This window comes from Leptopilina heterotoma, unplaced genomic scaffold (assembly GCF_015476425.1).
Source record: "Leptopilina heterotoma isolate Lh14 unplaced genomic scaffold, ASM1547642v1 Lhet_52, whole genome shotgun sequence".
Classification (NCBI taxonomy): domain Eukaryota; kingdom Metazoa; phylum Arthropoda; class Insecta; order Hymenoptera; family Figitidae; genus Leptopilina; species Leptopilina heterotoma.
In genome coordinates, this window is record NW_025111114.1 from 3,154,176 (window position 1) to 3,167,191 (window position 13,016).

General features: G+C 23.1%; 2 protein-coding genes across 5 annotated transcripts in view; one reads left to right on the forward strand and one right to left on the reverse strand.

Annotated features, from left to right (window-relative positions):
- The window catches only part of LOC122508019 (paired mesoderm homeobox protein 2-like), a 150,520-nt gene that overhangs the window by 102,505 nt on the left and 34,999 nt on the right, over positions 1-13,016 (reverse strand). The gene's annotated exons all lie outside the window — the stretch shown is intronic.
- LOC122508012 overlaps positions 1-13,016 on the forward strand; it is a 65,846-nt gene that overhangs the window by 403 nt on the left and 52,427 nt on the right. The window lies entirely within an intron of this gene.

Below are 13,016 nucleotides of genomic sequence, written 5' to 3' on the forward strand. Positions count from 1 at the left end.
GTGTGCTCTATGGAATTGAAAATAATTTTTCGGAACAATAGAAGAGACAATCTTTGACGCTTATCTTTTTTATATCATCGTCGTTCCTTATAAAAAACGCGGTTTATAGAAGTTATTCAAAAACCGGTTTTTCGTGAAGGAGGTCTAGACCTTTTAGGTTGGCGGTTCTAAAATCCTTTTCGCTTCTTGTCTCAAGAGAGAAACAGGAACTTCCATTCTCTAAATTGAAGTCAAAACTTTTCTATTTTTAAACTATATAGAAAACAATTTTTCGATTACTTTTTCGAATGTCATTCACTTTTTTTCGCACAATCAATTCAAAATTTGTAAATAAATCAATTTCTCGTCTAATTATTTATTATTAATTCACAATTTTAATGTAAAAAAATAGTGTACACTGAAAAAAATTGATTCAAATAACCGATTAATTGACTATTATCAATTAAATATTTAATTGAATCAATTAGTATTTATTGGAACCAATTATAAATGGTATTTGAACCAATTTAAATTAGTAAATCAAGTAAATATTTAATTGATAATAGTCAAGTAATCGGTTACTTGAATCAATTAATTTTTTTTCAGTGTAGTAAATAGTAAAGTTTATAAATAAAAAAATATAAATAATTAGAATATTAAAAAATAAACGGAATGACACAATAGATAAATAGAATAAATAAATAAAATTAATCATTTAAATGAATTTTATTTATTTAACTACAAAATAATTTAGTTTATTTATTTATTTTGTTTATTTGCTCTAATTAATTATTATATTTATTTGTTCTGTTTATTTATTTATTATATTTATTTCGGCCTTGGATATTAAGACTTTTTCGACTTTTTTCGACTATTTTCCAAAAATGCGACTTTTTTCGACTTATTTTCAAAAATTGCGACTTTTTTCCAAATGTTGCAACAAAATACCACATTATTTACTATAAAATGCAACGTATTTCGATTTTTATATTGTAAAAAATAAATGTACACAAATTTTTCAAACTTTTATTTTTAAATAATTTATTTACGATAGTAAAATTTTTAAAATGTACGTATAATTAAAGAATTTTAGAATAATTGAAATTTTGTCAAATTTAATTGAAAATAGTTTATTTTGTTTAAGTATTTTATTACAATTTTTGAAAATCAACTTTTGAAGAATTCCAAAGAATTTTAATTGGAAATTTTTAAAATAATTGAAATTCTCAAAGATTTTAATAAAAAATCTCCATTTGTAAATTTAAAAATGAAAACTAATTAAAATTTGCTTCTAAAAATTAATTTTAATTAATTATAATTAATTAAATTATTATTAACACTTTTTGGAGAACACAATATTATACATATGTTCAAAATTTTTTAATTAAAATTCTTTAAAAAAAATTTATTAGTTTTCTATAACTTACAGAAATTTCGAGAAATTCTTAACTCTTTGCCGTTGATATGTTACGAAATGTCGTCTAGAGTCCTTTTTGGGGGAACAGCCAATGAGAAGAGGCGTTTATGCTTGTGTTGATAAGTTAGTTATGTGTGAGTATGTAAGTGTCTAAACTTGCAGGATCGTACCTTCTTAAAATTTGAACCCATTTATATTTTACAATAAATTATATTTAATTATACTAATTGATCACTAAAAATACGATTTTTTGTGTAAAGTGCAAATGTATATTTGCAATTTATTACAATTTAAAAATGGTAAATTTGATTGTTAAAGACTTTTATCAAACATAAATATCCTATGTAAACATAACCTCAAAATCAAACTAACATCCGGCCCTGATATTGTCCACGTGATTCAACTGTCAAACTGCTTGTTTCTGAGGTGGGGAAAACTTATGTACGGCAAAGAGTTAAAATAAATTCAATTATTTTGAAACAATTGCAGTACAATATTTTTAAAAAACGAAATTCTTAGAAATGTTTTATCATAATTTTTTAACTATCAATTGCCTTCGAATAAGTAAATTAATATTGTTAAAAATTGAATTAAATTTTGAAAAAAACATTTTCATATTATTTTATAATTTAAATTCTTTACAAATTTTTTTATTTTTAAAAGTATTTATCAAATTTTAATTATTTTTAATAGATTTTATCAAATTTCAATTATTATTATTAGATTTTATCAAATTTCAATTATTATTATTAAATATTTGCATTAACTTTTTATAATAAACAAAGAATTATAAAAAATTGAATTTTTGGATTTAAATAATTGATTTAGAGATGAAATTTAGTTAAAAATATTGTAGAAAATAATTGAATTTTGTAAGGACTATAGTTGTAATTTTTAGAAAGTATTCAGTTTTAAATTGTAATTGTTAAAATTTTATTTCTTGTAGAAAAACAAATAAAAAGTATTTAAATATTTATTTAACAAAATTATTCAAGATTCGAATAATTGAATTTAGAAATCAGTGAAAGGTCAGGGAAATACAAAATAAAATTTTTGTGACAACACTAAATTAAATAAAACGACTTTTTCGAATTTTTTTTTTATTTTTAAACGACTAAAGCGAATTTTTTTGCGCCTTAAAGTCGATCCAAGGCCTGACTTTATTTATTCATTCTATTTATTTATTTATTCTATTTATATTTATTCTATTTATTTATTTATTCAATATTTATTTATTCTATTAATTTTTATTTATTTATTTAATTTATTTTATTAATTTTCTTTAATTTTCTTTAATTAAAAAATTAATTTTTTCTATTTATATTTATTCCATTTATTTATTTATTCAATATTTATTTATTCTATTAATTTTTATTTATTTTATTAATTTTATTTATTTATTTATTTATTTATTTATTTATTTATTTATTTATTACAACAAAAAGTACGTTTCGAACATAAGCGACAAATAATAAATTGAAATACATCAACAGATTGAAATTGCAGATTTAAAAATTTTTGTGGGGAGTAATTAGAATGCGATTCTTGAAGATTTATGGGGTGATTAAATGTCCATCGTTTAATACCATATATAGGGGGTGAAACGTACAATATATAACCGATGAAAGGCGATATAAATAATCGTTTGTACGTGCGAGAAAAGAAGGAAATCGATCACATATAGAGAATATAAAAGTATAAGAGTCATTAACCCTTGCAATTGCAAAAATGGAATAGAGGTTTCCATATGAGCGCCTATAGTTAATAAATTACCAAAGTATTGTATTAACCCTTTTTACAAAACTAAAGGGGGAATTTCCTGCCCACAATCGTACAACGAAATCAACCTGGGGGCTGCTGGACACCACGCACCATGGGGTGCACTTTATTTTTAAGTTCATAAATTTTTTTTTTAACCTTAAATTACGAGTTCATTTTTATTTTGTTTTTTTCTAAAGCGATGTTATTTCCTTTTTTATCTCGTGCGATAAAAATCTATTAGCGAACGCAGTAAATAAGTGTCATTAGACCTCATCCTTTAAACTCAATTTGCGACAATTTGACATTTTTTCCTCTTTTTACATTCTTATCACTTTCCAAACGTATTATTTTAAAATATAATTACAAAATTTTTGTTTCTCATACAATTGTTTGTTTTTGTTTATATATAAAGATTAGATCAAAATTATAAATAATCTTGCTCCTTTAAAAAATCCTAAAAAAAAATCTTGTTAACCTTTAAAAGTTAACAAAAAAACTTTTCATTTGGACATTTAGCGAACTTGTAAGAAAAACAAAAAAATAGAATCTCGATATAATTAACTATATACTTTTTTACACCAAAAATTTGTCACAGATCATAAAACTCGCCAAGGAATAAATTTTCCTTTCACAGTACACACTTCAAAAATTACTAGGAGAACGATTGTCATTTAAACGAGTCTAATAGAAAAAAAATTGAGGAAGGTAACGTATTAAAAATACAATTGAAGAGGTTCAACTGTATACCCTTTCTAACGACCAAATTGGGTCGAACTGTATATTTAATAAGTTTCTATTGTTTCAAAATAACAGCATTGTGTTGCGTTGCGCAGGTAAATTTTTTTTTCTAATAAAAGAATTTTTTTTTTTAAACATATTTTAATTCATCGTTCCCTGAATTAATTGGAAGCGTGAGAGTGTCGCTAGGCAAGCGCATCTATATACTATACACTCGTATAGAATTATTTCTATATTTTTTCTTTTCCTTCTTCTTTTTTTCGAATGCAAATTAAACGTGACGGCGCATCGAATTTTTTCCATTTATTATTCTTATGTATATTTCCAAATTGGAAATCACACCCCAATTATTAAATTATTGATCTTTTATTATATGCATTTCCAATCACGCACACAGGAATAAAAAGAGGATTTTTAATCTGATTATAATTTTTGACACGCGTGTGCATGATGGACCATCAGCATATTTACATCATTAATATTCTTTAAATGAAAAATATATCCCATATTTTTAGTATTGTAGGGACAAACTTTAGTCAAATTAATAAGAATATGAGACATTTTTCCAAAAGGGTTAATGACATTAGTTACGGATATAAGAAACAATTTTTTCTACACATCTGAAAATTCCAAGTTCCGAACGTTCAAATGAAGGGAATTATTTATTTAGTTCCTCAAATTAATTTAAGTTTTTAATTTTTATCGCTATCATAGTAATTTATAAAAATATTTTTAATGGAAAATACTATTTTAAAACTTGTTAATCATAAAATTTGTCAAAAGTTCAAATAAATAAAATTTAAAAAAGATTTGAAAAACTGTTGTTATTATTATGATTTTTATTATTTTTATTTTTATCATTTTTATTATTTTCATTACATTTAAATAAAACAATAAAAAAAATGTTTACTTTATGCGAATAAATGGAAATTTTTTATTTTTCCTCTTCTTCTATGTATTAACGTTTACAGGGAGTTTTTGATATATAATAATAATAATAATTCAGGGGTGCATTGGACAATCAATATATCGTCAAAATGTCCACGTGCCGGGAGTTTTTTTTTCCTCAAAATATATCCCACACTCGTGTGCAGTTGACAACGTTTTCATGGCAGGAAAACACTGCACCGATAAAATTGTTATGCGTGAGCAATAAGGGTGGTTCAGTGTTGTTTTTTTTTTTAAATTTCTCTTTCCCCCCTCGTCGCTTACAGTTTTCCCTTTTAGAATGAAAGATCTATTACACACGTTTCAGGGAAATAAAGGGATTACCTATATATATATATGAATCGTGCTATGTGTATATGTGTGCAAACAAATTCCTAATTCCACAAATCATTTCGCCCTCATTCGTTAAATTTATGTGTGTTTATATCTGTATACAAATGCCTAATAATTTATAATATTCTGATTGAGGGTAGGAAAAAGTTATTTTTAATATTTCTTTTTCAAAATTAATTTCAACAAACGGAAAATTTTTTCTTTATTTATTATTAATTTATCTATCATTCAAATTTTCTTTCTGAAGGGTTTATTGCCCTTCTACAATGTTGTAGTTTATAATTAAAAAAATTTGTTTATTTTAATTTTTAAGGGTTATATGCTTTTTTCTATAACAAATTTCGTTTGACTGATCTAAATTATTATACAAATTATTCTCCTTTTTATTTATAAAAAATACTAGAAAATTGTTAATTGTTAAAAAATTTTTATTAAGAAATAGAAATTATTAAGAATTATTAAGAAATTATTAAGAAATATATCCATTTTATGAAAATTTTTTATTTCTCAATAACAATATTGTTTACAAACTCATTTTTTTTCTTTTGGGAAGAAAAAATTAAATATTCCCGTTTCTTAATATTTTTGTAGAAAATTCTCAATTTTCATCAATTCTATTTCTTAATTTCAATTGTTTTAATAAAATTCAAAGTTTTTAAAAATAAAGGAAAAAATGTTTATAAATATTCTATTTGTAAATTAGAAAATTTAATTGAAAATGATACTGCAAATTTTTAAATTTTTAGAAAAGAAATAGAAAAATTTTATTGAAAACAATGTTCTGTTAAATTTATATATAAGAATATCTTTAATTTATAAACTATTCGAAAACAATAATTTCTTTTGCAAATATTTTAAATATTTAATTATTAGTATTTTTCCATAGGAATTAAAATTCTTCAAAACATTCAAATTCAAACCTTTTTGAAATTAATCAAATTTAAAGATATTTCTTCATGTTTTATAATAATTAAATCTTGCTACGAAAATTTAATTATTTAAATACAAAAGTAAACTATTTATTGAATAATTAAATGTTTCTTAAAATTTTAATTCTTATAAAGAATTTTATTAACAAATTTTTAAATAATTGCATTCTTTTGACGAATTTTAATAAAAAATTTTAGAATAATTACATTTTTCAAGGAATTCGATTCAAATTGTATTAAAAATAATTGAATTTCTGCGATGAGCTTTTTATTATTTCTGAAAATAAATGAATATGCTAAAAATTTTATTAAAATTTTCAAAAATAATTGAATTATTGCGAAAAATTTTATTAAAATGTTTAAAAAGAATTGAACTATTGCGAAAAATTTTATTAACATTTTTAAAAAGAATTCAATTTCTGTGTGAAATTTTGTTATTTTTAAAAATAATTAAATTCTTCATAAGAACTTCATAAACATTGTTTTAAATAATTAATATTTTTTCAAACTACAATAAATATTATGAAAATTTTATTTTAAATAATTGAATTTTTCTATTAATTAATTTAAAATAATATTAAAAATAATTGAAATTCTGCGATGAGTTTTATTATTTCTGAAAATAATTGAATTTATTGAGAAAAAAAACTTATAAAAAATTTGTAAATATTTAAATTATCCTATGAAATTTTTATTATTTATGAAAATAATTAAATGTTTGCGTACAATTCCATTAAAATTTTTTTGAAATAATTAAATTCTATTGGGTAATTTTATTAAAATAGTAGATATTGAAAATCATTGAAATGAGAAAAATTATTGAAAATTATTGAAATTTTTCCAAGAATTTCATTAAAATTTTTGAAAATTAAATTTTGAAGACGAATTTTTTTATTTATAAAGATAATAATTGGGATTTTGTCGAGATTTTTTTGTAAATTTTGAAAATAATTGAATTTTGTGATAAGAATTTTACTACTTTTGAAAATAATTAAATTTCTGCAATCAATTGTAACTTCTTCAAAATTCAATTTTTTTTAGGTTAAATTCTTCTGTAAATCCATTATTTTTAATAATTAATTAAATATATATTGACAAATTTAACTAATTTTAGAAGATTTTGAATTTTTTAAATTTTTTAAAAATCTAAGTTAATTAAAATTTATTCAAATTCAACATTGAAATTTTATAATATTTCAAATTAAAACCCTTTGAAGTTCATTTATTTATGAAAATTGTAAACGCAACTCTTTTAAAATTGAATTAATTTTGAAATATTCAAGTAAAATTATTCATTAAATAATTTATTTATTTTATGATAGTTGTTCAAGATTTAAAAGAAATTTTTGTCAGAAATTGAAAAAATTGAAAGTTTTCTATTAGAATTCGTGGCAATTTTATAGTTATAGAGTCAAACAAAAAAGGCACAAAAATTCAGAATTTTCTTATGAAATCTAAAAATTTAATTTTTTCCAGTATACTTTTAATAAAAATTCCTGACTTTTTCCTAAATTCCCCATGTCAGAATATAAGTATAATTATTATACTATAATATTATTATTATAATAATTATAATTATAATAATATTAAAACTTTATATATTCCAATTCATATTTCATTTTTATAAAAAAAAATTTCAATTAAAAATTTTTACGTTCTATTATTTGAAAAATTGCTAATTTTATTTTAAAAAAAAGAGAGTGAGAAAGTCAGCGCGAATTGTTTCTAACTTCATATTATTATTTTAAATAATAAATAATTAAAAGACGGAATTAACGAAAAGAAAATGCTAAACAACAATAATAGCAAATAAATATAATAAATTAAGAAAAATATATAAACTTAGAAAAATTAAGACAAAATCGTCGCGAAAGTAGAATTTTGTTATCGATAATAATTATCGAAAAAGGAATGAGAAGAAGAAAACAATTCTATAAAACCGAATAAAAAAAGAGCCATCGCAAAGCGTTTAAACTCGACTTAATATGAAAATAAAGCCTTTTCTTCATTCAAATATAAATGAGGTATATCGATTTCCGCTTGACTGAGAAAAAAAAGGAAGACGAAGAAATTTCGTGTAGAAATGAGACAGACGAACGTATATATACAAGAGTACGCGCACGCGACTCCCAAGTACATCTGTTCATAAAAGAATCAGAGTTGTACACATAGGAAGAAAAGAGAAAGAGAGAGATAGAGAGGGGGAGAAAAAATATTAAAAAGAACTAGACTCTAGAGAGAGAAAAAGGACCTGTGGGTCTTAGAGAGAGTTTCCTGCCGGGCGAACTAAACGGGGAATCCCCTTTGCCTTATAAATGTATATTATAAGTCCAGTGGAGAGTTCCGACAATTTTTTTTTCGGGGTTCCTTTAAATACCCAGACGTTGCCCGGCAGGACTCGTTTTCTTTACATTGTTTAGCCTTTATTTTCAGAGGTCCTCCTTAAAAAAAAGTCCACTCACACATATATTCACTTTAACGTCAATCCTTCCAATCAGTTCCTCTTTTTATATTCTAGAAATTAATAGACAAAATTTTACTCACGTAATTTTAAACTTTAGATTTAATTTTAATTATAAATAAATTTTACTCACGTATTAAAATTAAATCTAAGGTTTAAAATTACCTTCACGTATTAAATCTCTTTTACTCACAATCAGTAAAAAGAAAGTTACTAATTTAGTACCACTTTTGGTTTAAAATTCCCTTCATGTATTCAAAAATACGTTCGGTTATATTAAATCTTAACTTTTAAATTACGTTTCATCGTTAAATATAGAATAAAATCAAATTTAACGTCTTTTTTAAAATATAAAACCAAAAAAGACTTTATTAAAGATTTAGACAGTTTTTCAACTTGTAAACCCACTTAAAACGTAGGGAAGAATGAGTTTCAATTTGGCTGAGGGGCGTAAGGCGTGGCGCGCGGTGCTTAGGGTCCAGCGTTCGAATCCCACCTCCCGAGCATTATTAGAATCGTAATTTATCAATACAAAATAAACAGAAAAATTATAATTATAGCAAAACTTACTCCGATTGAACAGTAAAAGTTCCACTATTTGCGCATAAAAACTTTAATTTTATTTTAATTTAATTTAAATATTTTTCATTCCAATCTCAATTTTTAAACTAACATCTAAATATTCATAAAATTAATTTCAATATAAAGCTTAGATTTTCCTTTTTCGGCGCATGGGAACTATCACAATGTCAGAGGACAGGTGTGATCTAAATAACGCGTTAAGCTGTCTCCAGTTCTTTTCTCACTCGCTTGCGAAACTTCTTCTTTCCTTCAGTTTATATTCTCCCCTCGCAAAAAAAAGAATTTTTTTTTGAGCCCTTACACCAATGGCGTAATCAAGGGACAAACCCCTTCTCATGTATATATGTATACCTATATATAATATATAAATATCTTTAGTTCTTAGTAAAAAAAAAAAGTTTCATGAGAGAGCAGAGGTATAATATAAATTTATCAAATGAAGTATGTGAGTGAAATTGTCGCTTCTTAAATATATATTTATATATAGGTATAGTATATACAGTATATATATATATATAAATATATATATAAGAAGCGAAAAGTGGCGAGGCATTTTTCATCTCACTAAAACAAGGGGTTAACTTGACAAATTGCACTCGCCTATTATCCGAGGTTCATTCTCTCAAAATTCCGCACGAGTCTTTTTCGTATAAGAGTTTTCAAGTCACGTAAATTAAAATTCTTTCTCTTATTCACTTAAGGAGTAATTTATAACATTCTATATCGATATTACCGCGTAGTGATTTTAATTTCATTACAAATTTTTCCCTTTTTTTTTGAAAATTTCTTATTGAATAATTTTTCTAATTAAATTTTTGAAATATACAATTAAAAAGATCTTGAATAATTGAAATTTTGTAATATTTAATTGAAAATAAATCATTTTTTCCAGTATTTTATTACAATTTTTGAAAATTAACTCTTAAAGAATTTTGGAAATAATTGAATTCTCAAAAATTTTAATGAATAATCTTCATGTGTAAATTCAATGAAAAATGAAAATTAATGAGAATTATATTCAAAAAATAATATTAAAATAGTTTTTAAAAAAGTAATTTTCTGAATTATTTCGTTCTAATTTTTTAAAATTCAATTATATTTTCAATATTTTCAAAAATTCAAAATTTTTTTAAAATTTTGGAGAAAATAATCATATTCAAAGTTTTTAATTATAAAATTCTTCAAAAAATTATTTTTTTTTTAATTATACAAAAATTCTTCATTTATTTTTGAAAAATTACATTACAATATTTATAAAAAACTGACTTTTAGAATTGTTTTATCATAATTTTTTAAGATTCAATTACCTTCGAACAAAGTAAATTAAAATTTTTGATAATTTATTACTTTAGAATTCTACAAAACCTCAATTATTTTTCAAAAATTTTATCAAATTTAAATTATTTTTTAAAAATTTTATCAAATTTAAATTATTTTTCAAAGATTTTACTAAATTTAAATTATTTTTAAAAATATTTTACCAATATTTTTAAAAAGTTAATTTTACGAATTTCTTTATTAAAATTTTTGAAAATTTTCTTCCTTAATATCTTAAAAAAGAAAAAAGGAAAAGTTCCAATTATTATAAAATATTGAACTTTTGTATTTAAATAATTTAATTCTCGAAGAACTTTCGAAAAATTATTAAACATTAATATAGATAATTGATTTATGACAAAAAAAGACAAAAAAGAAATCAAAACGTTGCAACGTTTTTATTCCTTTTTTGTCTCATCTTGATATCTGCAGAAAAACCGTGATGTTAATATTTAATTACTCAATTCCTTTTCCAACTATTTTGTTACAATTTTTAAAAATCAACTTATGAAGAGTTTTAATTCAAAATTTTAAAAATAATTATTGAATTATCAAAAATATTAATGAAAAATCTTTAAATATAAATTTAAAAATGAAAATTAATGAAAATTAGCTTCTAATTTTTTTAAATTCAATATTTTCAGTATTTTAAATTATATATTTCTGAAAATTCAAATATATACAAAAATAATAACATTTTAGAATTATTTTTAACATTTTGGAGAAAAAACTCAACTGCTAAAAATTTTTAATTAAAATTCCTCAAGAAATTAATTTGGGTTTTTTTAAATTATACAAAAATTCTTTTAAGAAATCCAATTATTTTTTTTTGAAAAATTACATTAAAATATTATTAAAAACTAATTCTTAGAATTGTTTTATTATAATTTTTTAAGATTCAATTTAATGAAATATTTAATAAAATATCTATTTTATTTATTTTTATTTAATATTTTATTTTATTTTTATATTTAATTTATTTAATTATTACCTTTGTACAAAGTAAATTAAAATTTTTGACAGTTTTCTATTTTAGAATTTTTTAAAAAATCATTTATATTTAAAATTCTTCAAAAACTCAATTACTTTTCAAAGATTTTATCAAATTTAAATTATTTTTCAAAGATTTTACTAAATTTGAATTATTTTTTTTAAATATTTTACCAAATTTCAATTATCTTCTAAGATTAAATTATTTAACTTCTAAGATTAAATTTTTAACTTCAAAGCTTAAATTTAAAACTTCCAAGATTAAATCACTTTCACTGTTATAACTCGAAAGTATCAAACTGTAACAAATCCCAAAAACGTGCGGATCACAATATATAGAAAAAAAAAATTTTTACATAAATTACCCTTTTTTTAAGAAACATAAATAATTTTCGAAAAGGGGGTATAGAGGTTGACACTCTATCCCCCCTTATTCCGAAAATTATTACGCCATACTGATTTACGATAGAGCACACTTAATTGTCCTTATAAGGCCCTTCACCTCTCCCTCGCACATTTCCTTTTCTTACGTCACAATTGCTGTCATGGGTCCATTTTTCGAAAACAGCATATACATAGGCATATACGAAAAAAAGGTGCTTTAGGATCAATCTTATATAAATCAGAATTTCTCTCTCTCTCTGCCACATGAGACACAAGTCGAGAGACGAGTGCCGTATTGCCACCCATATTATATGGGTGGGGGCAAAAAAAAGAGAGGGGGAAAGACCCAAGAAAAAAGGGGCAAAAGAATTGAACCCCTCCCCCCCTCCACCACCACCATCCCTATTAAATTCTCTCTCTTGAATAGAAAATTTTCGGGGGTTATTTCTTTTGCAATTCCTCGACTATGTGCGTAAAAGTGCAAATCCACTTCTTGTGTGTATGTGAGTTTTGCTCACCTGCCTCTCCCCCCCCTCTCTTATTTCTTACTCTCTAAAACTCAGTGTCTGGAGAACACTCCTAAGCATCCGATTTGAAATCCCAAGTCTTTTTTTTTTTTTTTTTGCCGAAATTATATTATTCAAAAAAAAGGTTAAATTTTAGATTACGAAACATTCGAAGAAGGCTCCTATATAACTGTGGGTTTTAACGATTAATTAATAATTACAGAAGAATGGAGAAGAGAAGCCGCAGGTAAGAGAATCACTAAACCTGAGAATTTTGTTTCGTTTGAATTTCTACTGAACCTTATAGTTTCGATATCTGAAAGGATAAAACTAAGAGTGTCGAAACAAAACAAAAGTTCGAAATATTCTTTCTCTGAATTAAAAAAAAAAAAAAACAGGACCCAAATATAGCAAAAGTAGCTGACCTACTGTCCCATTCAGAATTAAACATAAATTTCCACACTTACACATTTGGGAGTTACATATAATAACAATAAGAGTCCAGGAAGTGAATAGGAAGACTTCCTACTTAGACAATCGTCCTAGTACACGTTGTTATGACCCTATTTTATTTACTCTTAGTTTCAACAAAAGGGCCAGGTCAGCATATGTATCATATAAGGGATGCACTTTACATAGAGCACTAGTGTCTATATGGTATACTATAGTGT